This window comes from Amblyomma mixtum, chromosome 6 (assembly GCF_055824585.1).
Source record: "Amblyomma mixtum isolate Tamu chromosome 6, ASM5582458v1, whole genome shotgun sequence".
Lineage (NCBI taxonomy): Eukaryota > Metazoa > Arthropoda > Arachnida > Ixodida > Ixodidae > Amblyomma > Amblyomma mixtum.
Window position 1 is genome coordinate 74,186,240 of NC_143017.1, and position 21,611 is coordinate 74,207,850.

At 52.4% G+C, this 21,611-nt stretch overlaps 1 protein-coding gene across 10 annotated transcripts in view; it reads right to left on the reverse strand.

Moving 5' to 3' along the window:
• The window catches only part of LOC149339394 (poly(rC)-binding protein 3-like), a 313,316-nt gene that overhangs the window by 118,877 nt on the left and 172,828 nt on the right, over positions 1-21,611 (reverse strand). The window contains exon 1 of one of the 10 annotated variants that reach the window (XM_089548169.1): positions 7,631-8,126. The exons of the other annotated variants lie outside the window; for them this stretch is intronic. The gene's annotated coding sequence lies outside the window, so the exon portion shown is untranslated. Of the gene's footprint in view, positions 1-7,630; positions 8,127-21,611 lie in introns of those variants that run through there. 10 annotated transcript variants of the gene reach the window in all.

Genomic DNA, 21,611 nt, shown 5'->3' on the forward strand with positions numbered 1-21,611 from the left:
AATGACGGCAGAGAAAGCGGCGTGCCGAGGCCGAGATTTTCGTCTCGTTGCTTGCGCATCGCAGACAGGCTTCTCACCCACCTGCTGTAGAAATCACTGTGTGCCTCAATTGATTCGAAGGCTTTCATTTCTTCCAACTTCACAAAGCTGGAGAGAGTACACGATATCCCCCGTGGGCCACTTGAAGGAACACATCAACGCCCATCGTCGCGTCGACTCCCGGTCGCAGCGTGTACGGATCTGTATCGTCGCAAATTTTCACTTTGTCAGCGTAGCGTACGCGCGCCGATCGAAAAAATTCACACCAGTAGCCTGCACTGAATGGTTCATTCCTCTGTGGAGTAGGCATCGCGCCCGAAAGATGAGAAAATAATCCAAAGTGTCCGAGGAGTGGCCACGCATCGCAGGGCGGACGGCCGGGGACGGCCGAATGGTTCGGCAGCATGGCCGCACGCGCTTGATCGGGGCGGAAGTGACGACACGTGCAACCTATGTATAGCTGAAGAATGGACACCAAAAAGCAGCTCCTCCACGTTGAACGCGGTCTCATCCGCACCATGCTGATTTAACCACCCGCCAAAACCTCGACGTCCCCTCAGGCCGCAAGTCAACCACGCCCGACATCCCGCTTGGGAGGAGCCTGTCGGCAAAGGATGAAGCATTGCCGCAGCGGGACGACCCCACATCGTTGACACACACGTGGAGCAACAACAGCGGTGAGACGATGCTCACTGTACGGGGCAACGCAGCCAAATCCCCGAGCACCGCTCTAAAGACAGGCGCGAAAGCAAGAGCGAGCGTCTTTTCTTTTACCTCGAATGGCCGCGATAAGAGTAAACCGATCGATAACCACTCCGTTAACTGCAAACTTCTTCAAGCCTTTTCGGATGCGCCGACCGAGGCATTAAGGTGAAAAGCAACGGCCGCATACGCCGCCTTCGAAGGAGCGGGCGAGCGGCACGTAACTCGCACTCTCGGCCCGTCTTCTTTTTTCACCTCAGCCCGTCCCCCGCCGCTGCCCCCGCGCATGCGGCGGAAAACGTACGTGTAGCCTTAATCTAACCGAATTCGGTGGCGGCGCGCGGTATTATAAACGGCCTGGTGGGCGGCCCCCGGCAGACCCCGGCAAGCACGGGCGACATCGGGGGAAAGAAAAAAAAAGTTTTAAACGCGCATTTCGAAATGAAGCGCCCGCGGGCATAGAAACTCGCGTCATTGGATATTCCGGAATGAGAAATACGCGCGCGGCTCGAGGGAGGGCGCTCGCGATTATGCAGACAGCCTCCTAAGCGTCGTAATGAGCCGAGACAGAGTTCATTTGCATATGCGAAGGAAACTCCAGAAACGGAAGAAGAAAGAAAAAAAGGGACAGTGAAAGAAAGACACGGAGGGAGGAGGAGAGAGAAGGAATAGAACGGAGAGCAAGGAAAGAAAGCAAACTGCAAATAAGGAAGAAGTGCGGAACATCCGAAGAATGTTTGCGGGTCTTCGAAAGGTCCTCTACAAGGGCCTACTTGGGGAGGCGCGGAGATGGAGGGGCTAAACGGAGAACTGCGCAACGGCGGCATTGGCAAAAAAAAAAAAAAAAGAGCAAGGACCCAAAGGCGGAGAATACCCCTGAGGCATGCTGAGAGTGCTTCTGTCTTCCCTTTCAGTACCTACCTATCCCTCCCCTCCCCTGGAAGACCCTCTGTGCACCGCAAAAAAAAAAAAAAACATAAGTATCGAAACAGCCAGTATCCACTGCCTATACCTTTTTAGTCAACCCGACGAAAGTCACGTGTCCACAAGTGAAGACAAAGGCACTGAAGCAACACGCCAGCCTAGAACAGCCTCGTACATACACATAGGACGTATCGTATGCCGTGCAGGTTCAACAAACAGTGCTAGAGAAGATACCGCGAGACATCCTCAAAGTTCCCACAAACTATTCCGGAAGGTTTTTCTTTCACTCGAGCTAGATTCTCCGTAGTTCGTTTTGACACTGCTAATGTATCGTGAAATGGCGACAAAAAAAAAAAAAACATAAGTATCGAAACAGCCAGTATCCACTGCCTATACCTTTTTAGTCAACCCGACGAAAGTCACGTGTCCACAAGTGAAGACAAAGGCACTGAAGCAACACGCCAGCCTAGAACAGCCTCGTACATACACATAGGACGTATCGTATGCCGTGCAGGTTCAACAAAGAGTGCTAGAGAAGATACCGCGAGACATCCTCAAAGTTCCCACAAACTATTCCGGAAGGTTTTTCCTTCACTCGAGCTAGATTCTCCGTAGTTCGTTTTGACACTGCTAATGTATCGTGAAATGGCGACAAAAAAAAAAAAAAACATAAGTATCGAAACAGCCAGTATCCACTGCCTATACCTTTTTAGTCAACCCGACGAAAGTCACGTGTCCACAAGTGAAGACAAAGGCACTGAAGCAACACGCCAGCCTAGAACAGCCTCGTACATACACATAGGACGTATCGTATGCCGTGCAGGTTCAACAAAGAGTGCTAGAGAAGATACCGCGAGACATCCTCAAAGTTCCCACAAACTATTCCGGAAGGTTTTTCTTTCACTCGAGCTAGATTCTCCGTAGTTCGTTTTGACACTGCTAATGTATCGTGAAATGGCGACAAAAAAAAAAAAAAAGAAGGGAGAAAGTTCATTTCGATTTCAAGAATTCCTGCCATTTCTCCGACCAAACTATGCGAAAGCAGGCTCCCAATCGGCGAGAGCAGTAGCAGGAAAACGACACGTAACACAGGTGAAAGTAATGTGCGTTATCCTTCGTCTTTTATTTATTTTCTTTTTAAGCTATCGACTGATTCGCAGAGCAATGCACGACGAGAAAACGTCCTGAAGTTTTCCTCAAACTAAATATCCGAAATTTGCCTCCCAGAGTAGCAGTTTTACTGAAGAGCAATAGATCAGAACACAACGCAGAAGTTGACGCTAAACCCCACATAGATCACCAAGAAAACGGCAGAGACCGCGTACAACGAAACGCGCGTTTCTCGTCATAATGAGTTTCACACTTTTGCCTTCTTGCAGACTACCGGCAACGCTTTCGGCAAAAGAAAAAATATACTATCCTACAACCAGAACAAATAGAGAGAAAAAAAATTAAATGAAACGTTATTGTCCGCGGCATGTTGAGAAATAGAAATGGGTAACAGTAATACTGTTGGATTTGACGCCAATCTCAGTGTAGAAACTATATAGGAAGGTTTATAAGTCTCGAAACGTCGACTTCCCCGCAGCGCTCCACTTGCCTTCTGGCGTATTAATGGGCGATCTGCAACACGTGTTCTCGCTCAGCAAACTGAAAAAGCGCGCATCAATGAGCGATTTCAGTTCAAACCCTCAAGTCTTACATGCCGAGACGGATTTTGCGCTCCTTCGCGGAGTCAGGGTTACGCTGAATGCCAATTAGAATACGGCATAGGACAAAAAAAAAATGATAATCGAAAGCAATGTAGCCTTGTTTTTTTGGTCTCGATTCTCTGTCAACTATTCTTCCGCCCGCCTCCTTCCCCCCGATGAAAACGTCATATATGGAACCTCATATATTTAGGCAGCAGCGCGCCTCACAGTGTGTACTGCTTGCATGCGTTTTCGACGTTGGGAATACGTCACTTTGGGAAGCGAAGTAGAGCCGAACCACCATCTAGAACGAGAGTTCAGAAGCAGTGTACTGCGGCTAACACCGAGTTCAAGAATGCATACATATGCGCGCGAGACAGTGAGCGCGTACATGAACGCATTGAAAGAAAGAGTGAAATAAAATAGAAATAACATTGTTACATTAGGCGGTGCATGCACTGATATGCGCATAAGGAAGGAAGGAAGAAGAAGAAGCTCGTGAGTTTTGAGGGGAAGACGACGGTCGAGCAGTGTCGGCTGGCGACTACAGAAAACGCCTGTTGTTTGAAAGCCCTGTCTTCTGTGTCCGCTCTCTGCAATCCCAAGCGGAACTACCCCGTAACAATATGTACACAAAATGCATTTATATGCCATCATCTTCACGATTTTTCAAACTTTTTCAAGAACGCACCACGGATGACGACAAAGACGCTAAAAGACCTCAAAGCAGCGCTGCTCACAATACAACGTCAGTCGCTCGTTGCAGTCAGAAGCCCCTTTCGTATGCGGGGCGAAAAGGAACAGGACACAACAATATACGCATTCCCTATATAAATTAGAAAGAAAGAGTAAAAGAACATCGTCACCGAAAGCCGACGTCGCGCGCGCGTTCCCGGCCAACAATGCAACCTCGGGCGCCCGTGCTTATCCGCTCTTCGCCCAGGTGCGAGCTCGAAGCAAAACACACATACGCGCGTACCTCGAACGTGGAACAAAACGCACTTTAATTTGAAGCGCGCTTCTTTCCCGCCGTTCTTCCCTCGTCTCTCAACCCTTTTCTCCTTTGTTCTCCATCTGCGCGTATACGAGCACACACGACAGCGACGTGTAATAAGACGGAAGGCAACCCTTAGCGACGCCGGCAACGGGGATTGTTAAACGAACCCAGGGAACACGAAACGCGACGGCGACGCAACAGAGGCTGAAAGGAATACGGAGCTGCTCACGCGGTGTCTCACTCGCTCAGCATTTGTTTGTTTGTTTGTTTGTTACTTCGCATGGCTTGTGACCGTCGCATTCTCTCTTTGAGATAGCGTTTTCCGTCTGGAGCCGTGTGCTATACAGTCTTGAATGAGGTTATCGGAAGCGTGCCGTATCTTTCCTTCCGAGTGCCTTCAGTGCGTTCGAAACAAATAGAACGCGCTCCATATGCACGTTTGCTAGCTACAGTGATTCTTCAGTGTGTCCAAAGTTTTTTTTGACGACAGCTTAGAGGCTAGCCAAGAAAGTCCAAAACGTTACCAGGGGAATCAGAACGCAGACGTGACTCTACAACGACACCTACATCGATCGCAGCACAGTGATAGCAATACAAAAAAGAAAAACAAGGCGACGGCCTGTGCCGCGCGCGCGATTAGTCCGAGACAGGACGCTACGTGCGCGCGGCTATGTACATAGAGTTTACTTCTTTTGTAAGTGATTGTGCGCAGTGGCCGCTCGCGCGCACTTATTTTCGGACAATGCTTGGACATTAGCGCGCGAGCGGCGAGAACTTGATTACTTTTGTATTTTGTAAATAGCGTACAAAGCTCTCCCCTGTCCTTTCTTGCTGTCGCTCCCCTCTATACTTCTTCTCGCTATCCTCTCCCTTTCTCTTTCATTTCCGCCGGCTGCAGCTCGGGTGCTTAAGATATCAGATAGCAATTGCCGCGGCCGGCAACACTCTTTTGCTTCACTTTTTTTATTTTTAAATAAACCACTACCACCTACCCACCACGAAGGCCTACACGAAGAGTTAAGGAAGACGCAAAGGTTAATACGGGAACGTAAACGCTGCATGAAGTGAGCTAGCTGCGTGGCACAAAAAAAGTGAAACTTTAAGATAAAAAAGATAACAAAGTTGGAGGTAAGAAGAAAGGGTGATGATAAGAAAAAAAAACGAGACGATTTAGGAACACAACGTCAACGGAGCGCTGAAAAGGCAGAGGAAGACCAGGAGGAGGTCGCTAAGGCAAAAGATACAAGCGTCCCGCAAGGCGGAAGAGAAAGGGACCCCGACCACCACGCCCCATCCGAGGCGTGTACCAGACGAGGAGGGCAAGGTGAACTGAAGACGAGTGGGGAGCTTACACACCCGCCCGGCATCGTCGGAGGCGAATGACGAGCCACTTTGGCCGAGCCCCGAGAAAGACCTCGGCCAGAGGAGGGGAGGTCGCCGAGAGGAACGGACACAGACGGTGGCACCGCCACAGGAGTAGCAGTAGCGGCAGTAGATCAGGGAGAGGGGACAAAAGGGGAGGACAGCGGTCGTCTCAGCCAGAGGGGATGGAAGAAAAGAGGAAGAAGATGCGGAAAGGAGGAGCGAGACACGAGGCGGCGACCGAGCCCAGGGAAGAGGCGTCGGTGGCTGCTCGATAAACTCTTCATTAGGGTCCCCGGTCCGGCCCATTCCATTACGCGGCGGTAGAAAGGGGGCTCCACCGTCGCCAGCCCCCTCCAAGGCCCGACGCTCCAATACATCAGCCCGAGCGAGCCCCCCGATTTGCGTCATGCGTGACGCGGGCCCATTTGCCACACAGTGCGGCCGCCGTTTAATAGGCGCACCGGCCCCTCTTTTTATACACTCTCCCTCTCTTTCCTCCTAGCTTCCCCAACGCACCTTTTCTTTTGTACGCGGAGCGAGCCGCCGTGCTCGCGGTGAAAATGGCCGTGTAATACCTTTCGGCCTTAATAATAATCGCGCCGATGCCGGTGTTCTTGGCGGGTGATGAATACACGCCGGGGAATCGGCACGCGCGGCCGACTTATGATTCTTTCTTCTCCCCGCCCGTGGTGATGGCTTCGAGCAGCGGACGAAGGAAACGCGCGCGGCTCGCCACGAAATGCGCCATTAGTGCACCGGCGGCTCTACGTCGTCGGCGGAGCTAACCATCGAATGGAGGCGGTAGTTCCGGTAACAATAGTAATGCAGTCAACCGAACTGCATGTCCTGCAGGGATGTAAAATGTGCCTGTGCCGAAGTTTAAAGGGCTACATTTATAGTGATAAAACATGGCTGCGAGACCCTGCCTGTGTCTCTAGACGGAACTGTTTGGAGGGAACAGGAGCAATATGCAACTGCAATTCCAATTCTGGGGGTGACACTTCGTCAGGAAACTTTGTTTGCCTTTTTGTCGCCCCCTAGGTAACCAAGCGTTGTTTGAAACAAACATTTGAAACTTCGAAACAATTAGCACAGCGGTAGCTCTTGTTTTGAAAGGCTTCCATATTGCAGAAGACGTACTCAAAGCTCAACGCGCTGACATAGCCACTCCGAGAAAGTCACTCACACCATGTAACCACAAACTGAACAACGCCCACCGATAGCCGTCCAGTACGTCAAGAATGAGCAAGTCGAGCAGTGGCAGCATCAGATGCCATGGAGTGAACTGCGAAAAGAGCCCCTCGCCCTCTCTTCTGCATGAGATTCAATGCTTCTCAAGCATCAGCCCTGGACGTGTATGCCTTCAAGATAGCACGCGCAAACCCTGGCGCAAAGCATTACGTCCACGATGGTTTCTTCTTGCCTTCGCAAAACCAATGCGGAGAAAAAACCGCAACCCGATTACAGCTAGTATCTTCGTATTTTCGTTTTGATGCTCGAAAAATGAACTCTGCTAAACAGAACTCCACCTTCGCATCTCGCGTTTTCCGTAAGATTTCGCATAGGCGGCACGAATGAAAGATCATGCGGGCGCGGCAGTCAAAAACGCTCTGTTTAAAGCTTCCGACACGAGTACTCAAGCGTAGCAGCACATCGTCAGCGACAAGAACGCAGGCCCCGCAGAAATCTAGGCAAGCTCGCTTGCACCCGTTCCCCCTCCGTTCCCATTTCCTCTCGACGGAAACGCTCACCACCGCAAGCAGGACGTCGCAGTCCGACAACTCCGGCTTCAAACCAAACACCCTGCAGGCTGAGGGCAAGCCATGCGGATCGCCGCAGTGAATCCGAAAGGGTAACAGGCAAACGGGGGCCTGCGCCCAGGGCTCGAGTCACCGCAGAGAGCACGACTCACCTGAGTAGGTAGGTGTACATGCGTGCGTGGCCCCGGTTCAGTGGAGTAGAAAAGAGTCGCGCGACGGCTCGGGATCCCGAGGGGCCGTGCCAAGGCTCGCCCGTGCCAGCGACGACGACGACGACGAGGAGGCGCTCCAGCGGAACGCTTTCCGCCGGCGCAATATGCGCGCCCGCGCTCTCTAATGGACGAGATGCCGGGCGATAAACATCCGGGTCGCGACGACGATGAGCGCACCTTGTTGGGCCGCCGGCACGCACGGCGGTGGATCCGCGAATAACACCGCGGCGGCGGCGCGCTCGATTAATTGCCCCGGGCAGAAACGACGACGGCGGCGCGGCGGCAGAGGGAGACTCGCCTTCGACGACGACGCCAGCAGCGCCTTCTCTGCCCGGGAACGCCAGGGCCGCGGCCAGAACAATGGTTCAAAATAGCAGCGCCGCGGCGGCGAGAGCGCGGAGAGGCGAATCCCCCAACGCGAGTCCCGCTTGGCAGCGGTGAATGCGGCGCGCGACCACAGTCATCTGTGCCCCTCCGCTCCCGAACCCGTTCCGTACCAATCTCCGGAACGCCCTCCCACTCGTTCTTCCTCCTCCCCCGCCGCGGCGAAACTATTTTCGACTTGCCCGAGCCACGGCACCTGCGCGTCGCCACCGCTGCTCCTCCCGGAAGAAGGAGCCAAGAAATTTGCGAACCAGAGCGCCCGGCCGCGGGTTGCACCGGTGCCGGAGCGCGGTGCGAAGCGCGGCCTTCGAGGGAGCTCACCGCGCGAAGTTGGCAGAGCGAGGAGAGAAATGTGGACAAGACTGGCTGCTGCCATGAACTACTCGCGCGGTTGGCTGGACGACGTAATATAGAGGAGGAGGAGGAGACACGGCGGGACATTCAGCCACGGCCAGGTAAAAGCCCTTCCGTCACTGACAAGAAAGACACGACAGCCCGAGGTCGCCGCCTCCAAGCATACTGTGCAGGCGCCAAAAGCCTGGCGGAAGTCTGTGAAACGGCTTTGTTGCGGGATGCGTTTGAGACAAGTTCACTACCAGTCATACTGTATATGCCCAGTGTCCATTGTTCCAACGTCCACTGTCCAAAAATGCCAGATAAATCTCCCGCACATATATTTTTTTTTATTTTTTTTATTTTTCCATGCGTTCAACGTTTCACGTGAAAAGTATACCCCAGACCAGGCGGGCTGAAGGGGGACATTGGATGGCGTTGCAATAAGTGTGCGAAAATGGATCCAGCTACGATGCGCCGAAACCTACTAGGCGGCGGCGTTATAAAAAGCGTTACAGCCAATTAGCTGCATACGCATTTTGTTCCTTTCGCTTTAACAGCAAAGCGGCACAGTCTATGTCCAGTTACGGTTTAGTTTAGTTTATGGGGTTTAACGTCCCAAAGCGACTAAGGCTATGAGAGACGCCGTAGTGGAGGGTTCCGGAAATTTCGACCACCTGGGGTTCTTTAACGTGCACTGACATCGCACAGTACACGGGCCTCTAGAATTTCTCCTCCAAAGAAATTCCGCCGCCGCGGCCGGGGTCGAAACGACCGTAGCAACACGGACAGACACACTGCGATCACAACAGCTACTAACTTGATGTCGCCTACTGCCGCGTCATGACCAATAATCTCAATTTTTTCCCCCAGGAATCAAAGCTTCAAGCCTTAAACTTGAGAGACGTAAGCAGTGCCGCCGCGAGCATTGCCAAAATATATTTGAAAATTAAAAATATATATTTAAAAGAAAACACCACTTGAACGTGCCCTTGACCGACGACTTAAGCCCAACCCACACGTTAGCTTTACCCGTTTTAGAAACACGGCTGGCATTGAAGTGCTTCTGGCACGCGTGACGAACTTGCCGTGGGGGGTGATTAATTTTTCACTAACAGCGCTAAACCCGCAAGACGCCCAAGCTAATGCCAAAGGGAAGTGTAGGCTGCTCAAGGAAAAACAAAAGGCATTTTTTTTAAGACAGAAGGAATTGGTAGAGGCTCCTTCGAGACCAAGCTCTAATGTATACCATTTCGAACAGCGCATAAACAGCGCCTTCCCAGAATTAGGCGTTTCCGCTCCGAACAAACGGGCGAAAATAAGCGGCTTATACAAAAGCCTCCCCTAGCTGCTACTTAACGTATTTCCTTTCCTGCAGAGATCGCCGGAGGCCCCTCCTACACGCACAGCTTTCCTGTTCCCCCAATTGGCCCACGACGTCGATGAAGGGCCGAACTCGGGCACGCCACCGGGAAGCTTTCACAAAATTTCCTTCGCCCATGCTCGGAGACGCCGCTCCAGGTGCGCCGAGGATGCTGCGAGGCGCATCCCGCAGAAAGCTCGGCCCACGCGAAATGCCGAAACAAGAGCAGCGACAGCACTGAATCCCCCTGAGAGCTTCCACAGAGAAGGAAAGAAACCGCAGAGCCCGGTGCCGCGCGCAATGCAAAGCCCTCTCTCGCGGGCACCGGTCGCAGCAGCACGTTTACAGCACGCGCCACTGTAACTGCAAAAAAAAAAAAAAGAGAAAGGAAGAAAAACAAAAATCGAACGTTCACGTGGCAGCTAGGGAAGTAAGAAGAAAAAGTGAGGCAGGGACAGAAAAGCGAGCGGCGAAAGTGCGATGGAAGTCGCGTGGAGGAGAAGCGCGCCAGCGCTCGCGTGTTCGGATTTCGAGCTAAAAGCCATTCTTCAATCTTCCCTTTCGGCTCCCCGTGCTCCATCCCATAGACCCAGGCTCCGCTACAGTGCCTTTCTCGTTCGAGACATTGATAAAAGAAGAAAAGAAAAAAAAGGAACGCGAAGGGGAACGGCGGCAGGTCAGCGCGCACGCGGCCGCGGCAGGCATCCAATTCCTGCCGCGGCGCACGCATTCCGACGCACTTAGGGAGATTCGGCAACACCGACTCGATAAGGGCAAGGGAGAGGGGCGGGAGGAGACACAACCCAACCGTGAGGAGCACGGGGAGGCGTGCTCCATCCGCACCGCAATAACGCCGAGCGCCAGATCCCGCAACAAAGCCGCCCCCTCGTCCTCTCCCTCCTGCTCACCCCCAATGCACAGGCCCGCGTCCGCGGCGTTGCCGCCACACTCCTCTTGCGGCATCCTAGTCCGCGAAAGCGACACAAAAATCTGGAGCACGCGCGCGCGCGCGCATGTATAATACATCGTTTCGGGAACGATAAGCATCTTTCATGCACGCCCGTTTAGGCCGCGGGAGGCGGCGGCCAAAGAAGAGCGCGTGCCCGAGAAGACGAAGGCCGTCGCGCGCGGGGTGAAAAACAAAACGAAAAACCGGGAAAGGTAATCCCGATGTAGTAATCCTCTCAGGCCGTTCTTGCTGCCGCTCGCCTCCTTCTATACATCTCCCTTTTCTTCTCTTCCCCTTTCGTCCGACGTCGCGCGTTTCGCCGCCACCATACGTTTCTCATCCACGCGCGGCCCCGGCGGCGGATTATTTATTGACGCACTCGTCGAACCGGGAGAAAAACGCGTGGTGGCGAGCGCACGCCTTCCGACGCGCGAGTTCCAACTCACCGCCGCACAGCGCGGATACACAACGGCGCCCCACTATACCCGACCCGCTATCTTTTTGCTTCTTCCACGCCCGGAGTCCATATATTTCTCGCCCGCTCCATAGTTTCGCGCAGCACGGCGGACGCCACGAATCGTGCACGGACCTCTCGGTACACAGCGCTATCGCAGCGATGACGTCAGCATCCTGTTCTGGATGTCACTGGCCGCGCATACAGCGCCTTTGTGAGGACAGCTGCGAATGCGTGGTTGCGCGCACAACTTACGCTCGCATGCAGAGGTTCCAACTCGCTCTTGCCAGTAAAATGCTACTCGGTCTGCCAGGAACGCATGCCAAGCTTCCGCGTGCGTGCCACTTCCATGTGCTGCCGAGCCGTGATCTGTGGTGCCCACCATGACCAGGGTATAGATGTCTAGCAGCAAAAGAAACGCGTTTCAGCATCCAACGCACATGCGCAGTTGGTCGCTATATCGTGGGCGGTAAATCCAAGTTCAAACGCTCAACTGTCGCTGGACAGGACATCTACCGCCACGCCTGCGGAGAACCTTAAAGAAGAGCCTTATAATCACAGGGTCTATACATAGATGCAAAAGCTTTTCAGTGTCGCCGCTTTTCAACCCTAACAAAGTGCACACGTCCAGACTCCCGCAAGCGCCAGGCTATCGAACGCGGCCAGGATTGCTAATGTCCACTTCGTATGTTGCTGCGCATCTCAGAAGCTGCCACAATTTTGTAGCTTTAATAACCATGTGCCATATATATATGCATGCGTCATAGGTCAAATATCTGTCCACAGCAACACCCCCACACAAGCAGAACACAAGGCACAGCCACAGCAGCTGGACTAGCAGTGAAGCGCTCGTGCGGTTCATGCGGGACGTACACAGGTTCTATATATATAGGACGGTTATAGGACGTTTATAGGACGTATATAGGACGTATATAGGATGTATATATGTGGTTGGTATTAAATGTTCAAGTTATCGACGCAAAAGACAAAAAAAAAAGGAAAAGTACGCAGAGGTGATTTCCCTGTTCTCACGAGAGCACCAATTCCTTAGCGCCCCTACAGTTTGAAAAAGTGACCAAGCTTTATGCGCGTGACCTTATCGCAAAAAACTCAACGCAGACCGATAGGCAGCGCTTCGCGACTCCGCAACAGAAGCCAGCGTTTCGGCATGCCGCGTCACTGTAGTACATAAGCTGTAGCCGGTGTCCAGCATTAAGCACAAAGGCGGCCCCGCCAGAAGACAAAGGCTTGGAAAGGTGTCTGTTTTTCACCACTCCGATCCGCGCTGCTCGAGGCGAGAGAGACAGGGGGGAGGTGGACGGTCGGAGAAGAAGAGGCAGCGGACCGCCTACAGCCAGCTCTCCCAACTATTGCTTCTTGCGCCGCCATTTCCTTTTCGTTCGCGCCGCTCAGTACATTTGTTTACAATGGGCCGGGGACGGCAGGCATCGGCCGCCCGCCGCCGGCTGCTATCATTTGTCTGCGCGGCTATTTCGGAGTGCGCCGCGCGCGGGCCCGTTCATTGCTGCCGCGGCTAAAAGCGAGCATTAGTCAAGTCCCCTTCGAGCCGAACGGCCAGTCCATATCTCAGCGCGCTCCCCCTTCGGTTCGAATTGGTAAAAGTAAGAGTCGAGGGCTGATTCCTCCGCTCCAGAAGAGAAGCGCGCACGGAATCACACCGAAAACAAGTAAAGGTAGAAGGCCAGAACACCGTGTTCCGGCGCTTCTTATCAAACAGCGAGAGCCTATACACGAACGACGGTGTGAAAGTTCTCATCGATAAGCGCGGCCTTACGGGCAAGTCTGAACTTTCTTTTTGCTTTTCTTTTCTTTCTCAACTCCCTGCTCTGCTTTTCAACTAGCACTTCGGGGCGGTTTCTCAAGTACACGGCTGAGGTGTTTCGGAGAGAGCTTCCTCACGATTCCCCGTCGTTAGTCAAGGAATTTCTCCCGCGAAAGCTCCACGCACCCCGTAATTAATGACGACTTCCCGCAGACTTCGGGAAGATGTTCCTCGCCCCCTATACGGCCATCATCTTTCACCGCCCCGAATACGAACGCACCATAAACGCCTATCGAAACCCTCTCGCTTCGACGGAACGTTCGCCGCGCGCCCGCACCTCGTCCCAGGCAAAGCATAGAAAAGCTGCCCCAACTCCGCCGAATCTCAAGAACCGGCTTTTCCACGCAGCAGTACATGTCAAAACTTTTATACACTGTGGCACCTGGAACTCTGCTCATCGCGTCTCGCGCAAGTGAACGCGTCTCGCGCGTCTCGCGCAACGAAGATCAAAAATTGTATTCCTAACTCACGCCAACCCCGAGGCACAGCCTGAAAAGTCTCCCATACGAGCTTCTATTCAATGAGGCTGAAAACGTTCGCGCACAAGCTACATAACGCTATGCTGCAGAACATCGTCATGTTCCTTCCTCATTGAGCGTAATATCGACGGATGCATGTACAAAATCACTTCAGTGCCTGCGTGCATGCGAAGAGCGGTCTCCACGGGCGGACGCCAAGCTTTCACAATGCGCAACGCACATTACAGTGAGCAACTTTGCGGGGCTCACAATGAGCGCCGTAGCACGATAGCATGCACGACACTGGAAGGCGGCTCACCGGTGGAAAGACTCGACCAATAAATACTAAGCGTCAGCGTGCCAACAGCCACAGCGCGGAAATATCGCACTGTTTCGCGCAAACATTTAGTTCACAGGGTGCAGACCCTTGAGCAATGTGTGCGCGCCTGCGTGAGTGTCATTTCGTGCGGCTACGTCACACGCTGGATGACGCTATCTTAAAATGCAAATTCAATTCTGCAACATACGCCGCCAATGACAGAGTGCCACAAATACAAGTCGATACCAGCACCGCGTCTAATGCAAAAAGGAATGTTTAAAGAACCTAATTCTATCAGGCTTCTCACCGTACCCTAAAGAGATGAACGCATAGAAGACATCCCAAATAACCATAATACGCGTACTCCCTTCGCAACTTGATCACAGAAGCAAGTGTCATAAATTCTATAGAGTGCCCCATCATGGACTCACGTGTCCCTTGCGGTTCTGACCCACCCGAAAAGCATTTCTTTGGCTCTAGCCCATATGTCGAAATGGTTCCGCCCCTTAATAGTATTATTTTTAGAGCCAGCCCGTGCGTCCCTCATGGCTGCGGACTACCTGAAAAGCACGCTCATTCGCTAGCAGGTTAAACGCGGGAGTTTTCGGTTGCAACGCATACGAACGCGACGCCGTTCCCCGCAAAGAAAGTCTCTTACACAACCGGCGATAAAAGAGAAACCGAGGTTTCCCTCTGTAAGAGACTCTAACATGAACCCAGATCATGTAGGGTGCAGCGTTACAGCGACGCCACGCAGCTTATTGTATCCACAATACCCTTCATCCTTATCACAATCGCTATTCTTTCTTCTATGAACGATGGCGAATTTCGGAGGGGGACCATAACTTCACTGGGGAAAACGACGCAGCCAGAAATCTGGACGGCCGGAAAGCTCATCCGCCGCCTGATCGCATTGAAACGCAACCGGAAATGACTGCCAAGAAGCCGGGCTCGCAAGGAAGAAGCAGCTCCAACGGTATCCTGTACGCCGTTCCTCCCCCGAGTAACCTTCTCGTTCTTGATGCGCCTACGGCAGAAAGGTAACCTGAGCGCGTCTACTTTAATAAAACGCAACTTCCTTCCGTGCCTGCAGCGCCGTCTCCTGCTTCGCTCACCTCCCGCTCCGGTCCAGGGGACCGAGAGCGAACCCAGCCGGTGACCTACAGAGAAGAACACTAACCGTGCGCGGCACAGCAAAAGACGAAGAATGAAAAAGGGAGAAAAATAGAAGAAAAGAAAAGGTAGCCTCGTTCGCCAAATGAAAATGTTTCTGGAAGCAGCGATCGCAGAATCACGACTCGATGGCAGCCAGGAATTTCCCTCTCAAAACAGAATTAAATTCCGAAATCTCTCGGGCGAGAGCGAAGAACTTGAAAGCAAAAAAAAAATTGCCTTAGAGACATGGGGAGCAGAGGAGACGGTGGGTGGGAGCTGGGAATCCATGGCAGCACGCGTAAACAGGATCGGCGCATGAATTCCTTTCGCTCTGCTTCACACGCGGCGCTTCTTGCCGGCCGGCGGAGAGCACAAGCCAGCGGGCTAGAAGAATCCTTTTGATTATAAGCGCATCACCCCCCCCCCCCCCCCCCCCTCATCCCGCAACCCTGTTTCCATACCCCGGTCGTCTTCTCGCGAGAAACAGCCAAGACGAGCGCGCGGTCGCTCACGCTTCCTCCTCCTCGGCGCAAACAAAAGATGGGATCACATATCAGCCACGGGTTTCGGGTCAGTGCAGCGCAGTGTGTCAACGCCACGGTAGACCTGCTTTCTCTTTTGCTTCATTCCTTTTTCTTCCTTGACTCCTCTATCTTAGTCATTTCTTTCGTTTTCTTTTTTTTTTTTTTACTATTACTTGGACCCGAGAGCTGCGCATCGCGTCCAACGCCTAGCTCGGTGCACCCCCTATGAAAACTCAGCCCTGGGTCGAGTGCACGAATTTCCGTTCATTCACGCGTTAAAACGCGCGGAATGCGAAAAAAAAAATCGTGAAATATAGACGACCGCAAAATAAGGGTAACGAGCAACGATCGCGCTCTAATAACGAGGTAAAATTTCGCAACTTACGCGACGCACAGAAAGCGAATGCGAATATTTAGAGGAAACAAGAAGAACGCGACATGATCGAAGTTCTCAGGTTTGTACAGCCTAAGGACAGTTGAGGAAAGCGTTCAGGTTTGACAATTAAAAGACGCGAGCGCAGGAAAGAAACATATAAAACGCGAAGCTATAGCAAGACGAGAGCCGTTTCACGATCTTTCAGTTCTCTTCTTTCCTTCGTAGGCGCTGAAAGTGAACGACAGAGTCAACGAAACAATAATTAACACAAGCCAGAGAGTTCGTGGGGACAAGCGCAGAGAGACGGAAAACATGCCCTGCAGATGCACGGTGGCTTCGAAAAAAGAAAGTTTTAAAATAATACGCTCATCGAGAAGTCGCACAGCTCAAACTCTCCTGAAAGTCGACTACCGAAACTGCTATTAGAGCGCGAGAAGGGAAACGGATGCTCAAGTACACGACTTTCCGAGAAAGTACGACACGCCCCTAACAACGTAACCATCTGTCCCTCCCATTCAGACCGCCCGACAGCAACGGCGCCGCCGGCGGGTATACGTTCCCATTAGACGAAAAGCTGCCAGCCAGGAGTGTAGAACGCGCCATGCCTAAATAAGCACGACGGCCTACTCTTATCCTGCCCATGAGAGGAACGGCGCGGAGCAACAGCCATGGCCAAGCGCAGTCATCCACATACACACACGGCCGGGAGAGCTAGAACAGCGCTTTCGGAAAACGCACTCCGTCGTGGACTTTGCGTGCACTACCCAAAGAGTTAAGAGGGAGAGAGACAGAGGGCTTCATCTAAACGACGACGCCGAGCTGAAAAGCGCGCCCCCCTACAAGTGCCGTCGTAATGGACCAGGACACCTACCCCTCTTCCTCCCACAGCCCCCTATTTTTCCCGCCGAGAAGAAAGAAAGAGAAAAAAAAAGCGCGCACATCCCAGGCGACCTGTGAGCCCGCAGAGCATCAACACCGGTGCGCGCGCGCGTGCACGGGGCTTCCCGCGTTCTCGCGACGCCCCGAAAAGCACCGCGACCTGTTGTGCCGAGGCCCCGTCCCGCAAGGATTAGTCTCTCAACTCCGAAAAACTCCGCGCGCAGCGCACTCGGCAGCCACGCCGCGGCGCGCGCTCGTTCCGGATTTATGCGCAGGCTGATTCCGCGGAAAGCCTCCTCTCCCGAGAAAACACGCCCGAAGACAGCGGTTCCCCCGCTAAACTAAATCTAATTTTGAGCGCGCGCGCACCGCGCGCCCAAGCGCGCGTGCCTCAGAGACAGCGACGACGAGCACCGCCGCGTCCTCCTCCTCCCCGACAACCAAAGTCAGGGGGAGAGGGAGAGAGAAACACACGGCGAGGCTGCACGCGTGCCGTCGCAGACCAGGTCCCCGGAGGTCGTTTGAAATGCGACACTGCACGCCCGAGCTGAGTAGTTAACGCTGCCGGCAAAACTGCGCGCGCAAAGAAACAGCCGCGCCACGCAAACACGCGCCGCACGCATGAAAAACGCAACGAGAGCGCGCCGAATTAAGCACCGCGCATGCAGCCGCCGCGGCTGGCAAAGCGAAATAAAGCGAAAAAAGAAGCAAAGCGCGAAGAACAAAAACTTTTCTCTCCAAAACAGAGCTCGTTCCAAAGCCGCGCGGCGACGGCGGCGTAGGGGAGTATACGTCGAGCCTTGTTCTCGAACACGCCGTCAATTATGCACGCGTGCCGGCTCTCTTAGCGCACCTCTCTCGGGTCTTCCCGCCAAAACGCGATCTCTTTTTTTCTCTCTCTCTGTTTGTTTTCTTTTCGGTTTCCCGTCGGGGCGCCACTGACGCGTGGAGACGACAGCGAACGTAACCTGATCCGCTGAGAGTCGGCCTTCCGCTAACGGATCTCGGGAGGTGAGGCGCGTGTGGAGGGACCACGATTAAGGCAACGCTCGAGAGAGAGGGGGAGAGAGAGAGAGCTTTTCCGAATGGTGCAGCCAATTTAGAGCGAAGCAAGGTGTAGTCAGGTGCGGGAAAGGCGGAAGTTTCAAACGAGAGAACGGGTGTAATAATGTTGCTGCTTCCGCGCCTGCTCTCGGAGTCTTCTAAACCTCTCTCGCGGCGCAATTTAACTACGCGCAAAGCGGGGAAACACACGATGCCGACCGGTAGATGACCCTCGCTGCTTACCTCTTATTACACGAAGACGGAGCGGAGGAAGATACAAGATGAATGGAGAAAAGCAACGAGAACAAAAAAAGAAAGCCCACAACGAGAGTGGCTCCGGCGGGGCCGCCCGGCCTGCAATTTCGCTCAAACCGCGCTCCCGTCCACTTTGAGAGAGGGGATCGTCTTCCCCGCACCGCCCGGACGAGAGGAGCGGTCAAAAGAACGGGCGTCCATGCATTATGCACGCCGCGGCGCGCGTTCCGAGTCGGCAGAGAAAGCGAAAGTCCAAAGTATGTGCGCGCGCGCGCGTGCGCCAGCGAAGCGAATTCTACGCAAGAAGGCAAGCATCAGGCGAGCCTCCTGCGGCACGCAACAACATCGGCCACTAGATGCGCTCCCGCCGCTTATGTTTTCCACTTCCGCCGCAGCCAGGATCGAGCCGCCGATTCGCTCTCGTTTCCCTCCGAGGTTCTCGGACTCAATACGAGTAGAGAAGGGCAATTCGGGAGAAGGCCGCTTGGGCATGCCGCGTGCACGACTTCCGAGGGATCGACGGGAGGGAGAAATAAGAGAAAACAAACGGCGACCGAAGGAATGGGCAGAAAGAGCACGCCCCCCTCCCCCGTCCTAACGGTAAGAACTCCGGGGGATTTCTTGCTCGTTTGAATCGAGCAAATCGTCGGAAGCTGGAGTCACTGCGACACTGCGATCATAGTTACAGCTGACAACCATGAGGATCTAGAAGCAAAAACAAACACTGAATTGGAAAAAATTTCAAGCTGGTTTTTTACCAACAAGCTAACAATTAATTCAAGCAAAACCAAATATATAGTATTTAGCTCAAGAGGAAAAGTCATCCATAGCAACCAAATTAACATTTTTATTAATGGCCACTCACTTGAACGAACACACTCATTTAAGTATCTTGGAGTCATTCTAGATGAACATCTTCACTGGAAAAATCAGATTAACGCCGTCTGTTCGAAGTTGGCCTCAGGCTGTTACGCCTTACTACAAGCCCGCGATTGTTTTAACACACAAACACTGCGTACCCTTTATTTTGCACTTATTAATAGTCATTTAACATACTGTATAGAATCATGGGGTTTGACATACAATACTTACCTTGATCCTATCCGGCGATTACAAAAACGGGCTATCCGAATTGTAACACAAAGCAAGTATACCGAGCCAAGTAAACCACTTTTCCAGTTATTAAATATCCTTCCTTTTGACCTTTTGCGCTCTTTAAAGATAGCGGTGTGTGTAAACAACATAGTCAAATATAATCAACCTTTCAATGCCTCCCTGTTTCGCTCATCTTCTCGACTCACAAGAAACCTTACACATAGTAACTTTAATCTACCACCGAATTATAACGTTTACAGCGAAAGATTGGTGCAGTTTTCAGGAGCCAAGGTTTGGAATGCTTTACCCCCAGAAATAAAACAGTCTCATGAAACAAATAGAGCATTGCGAACATACTTTATGAGCCTTATTTGACATATGTGACAATTGTCTTCGGTTTGTGTCTGTTGTACCATGTTGTTCATGAAAGATTTTTTTTTTCCTTCTGCTGTAAAATGCACATTATTTTATTTTTTCCTTGTTGTATGATGTATTTGGGTCTTTCGCCGTGATTTTGTGCTTTTCATTTTTCACAAGTGCTGTGTCATTGCCTTGATATATTTTGTTTCTGAACCCCACACTAGCCTCTGGCTATGGGTTCAGTCAGTGTTTTGGTAATTTGTATGGCAAAAGTAGAAATAAAATGAATGAATGAATGAATGAATGAATGAATTCTAGCCACGTTCTTCCCTATACTAGACGCTTCTAGCTTAATCACGAGGTTATGCCACCGAGGCTCGCTTGCGTAGAGACACAAGGTGCACAGGAGGATGCGGAGGAGACGGAACAGGAGGAGGAGGCAAGCGAGAAATCGGCACACCGACGGCGCGGATCGAGCCGCAAGCGACGCCGGAGCGTGAGGCCAGAGATCGTCAAGCCAGTGAATTCGTGCGCCAATTTCGACACCGCGCCAGGGCCGAGAGCTGCGCCGTTCTGTTGCCATGACGACAGTGAGCCGAGTATAATCGGCAGCACACCGTATCCGCTCAGATGCGCGGGTATCCCTCACTTCGTTGCTCGCAAAAAAACACGCTGCTGTAACTCCCTAGTAAACTCTTGCATTGGACCCGCATACGTCGCCTGATTCACTCCGATTTCTGAGTTAGCGTGCGTCTTCAAACTGTCACTGCAGCTTTCGTGGCCGTGAATAAAAAAAAATAAAGAAAGTGAGAGCATCAGTCAGACGTTCCTAATGTTTATCGCCTTCCGAACGCCACAAGATATGTGCGCGTCCCGAGAATTTGCCGTCAACACAAGCAAGCAAGCAAGCCACGCGCACCTGGGCGCTGCGGTGACATTCACCGAAGAGAACAGGAAGGCAGTTTAAAATCGAGCCGCGTTTTATCGTCAGCGCTCGTGTTTGTCTTTCTTCAGTCGTCCGCTTTCTTCGCGCCGCTTCGCCTCTTCCCAAACTAGCTCAAACTGTTACTCTTCATCAGTTTATCGCCCCTACGAGCCAATACCAATATAAACTCTCGTAGAGCGACCTTAACGCTAAAGCGGGAACAGAATTTGAAAATACGAGAGAAAGGGAGAATCATAAACGGAAAGGCAGGGAGTTTAACCACGCGACGTCCAGTATGCAAACCACTACGATGAATCCATGGGTCAAGATTCCCGTAAAGTTCCGTTATTTCAATGAAGGAGCAACGGCCACGTTATCCTGCACCACAGCCGATTCTCTGACGTCAACGAATAGGGCTTGCTTTCGTTGACTCAGAGGCGTATCAGTGCTAATTCAGGGCACCACTCTTTCGCACAACGGCATCGGGCGTGCTGTCGACCCGGATACGTCGAGCACGTCACCGTCTGAGAAAACCCTCCTCTACCTGTTCTCCTCCTCCCTATCGGCATGCCAGCAGTGGTGGTGACAACTCGCTGCAGTCACAGGCCCGTGAATTTTGCTTTCCGTTTTATGTTCATCCACTTACTACTTGAGAAAACAGAAGGCGCATCTCCTCCTCGTTTAGGCGAAGGTACGTTATAGTCTAACAATATACGGCCTGAACCTCTGCAGCGCGCACCGAGGTCTCGGAGAAACCATGCTTGTGGAACCGAGAGGCACCGCGTTGAGACAATCTATGCGAAACAACGCGTCGATGCCTTTAGAGAGCAGGAATTACCGCCGCCTCGCACCTTCAAAAACACATTCAGATGCCGTTCAAAACCCACAAGCGCTCGAAAGAACTTCCGAAGGTTTTGCTTCACCCAAGCATGCTCTCAGTGAATAATAAGAAAGCAGCCTTATCGCGCCTGTGGCCATCCCAGCGTTTACATCGCGACGTAACATCGCACATAGCGGTGTAACATACACAGCGATAAGGCAGCATCCAGTTAGGTTACAGAAAACGAATGGATGTTGCTATTGTTGTCTTGTGGTTGAGTTCTGACGAAATGGCGCGCACAAACGGCGTTGTGGAGAAGGAATTCGGGGGCACAAAGAAAACTGCACGGTATTCTATTATTTTTACTTTCGTTGCCAATTAGAAT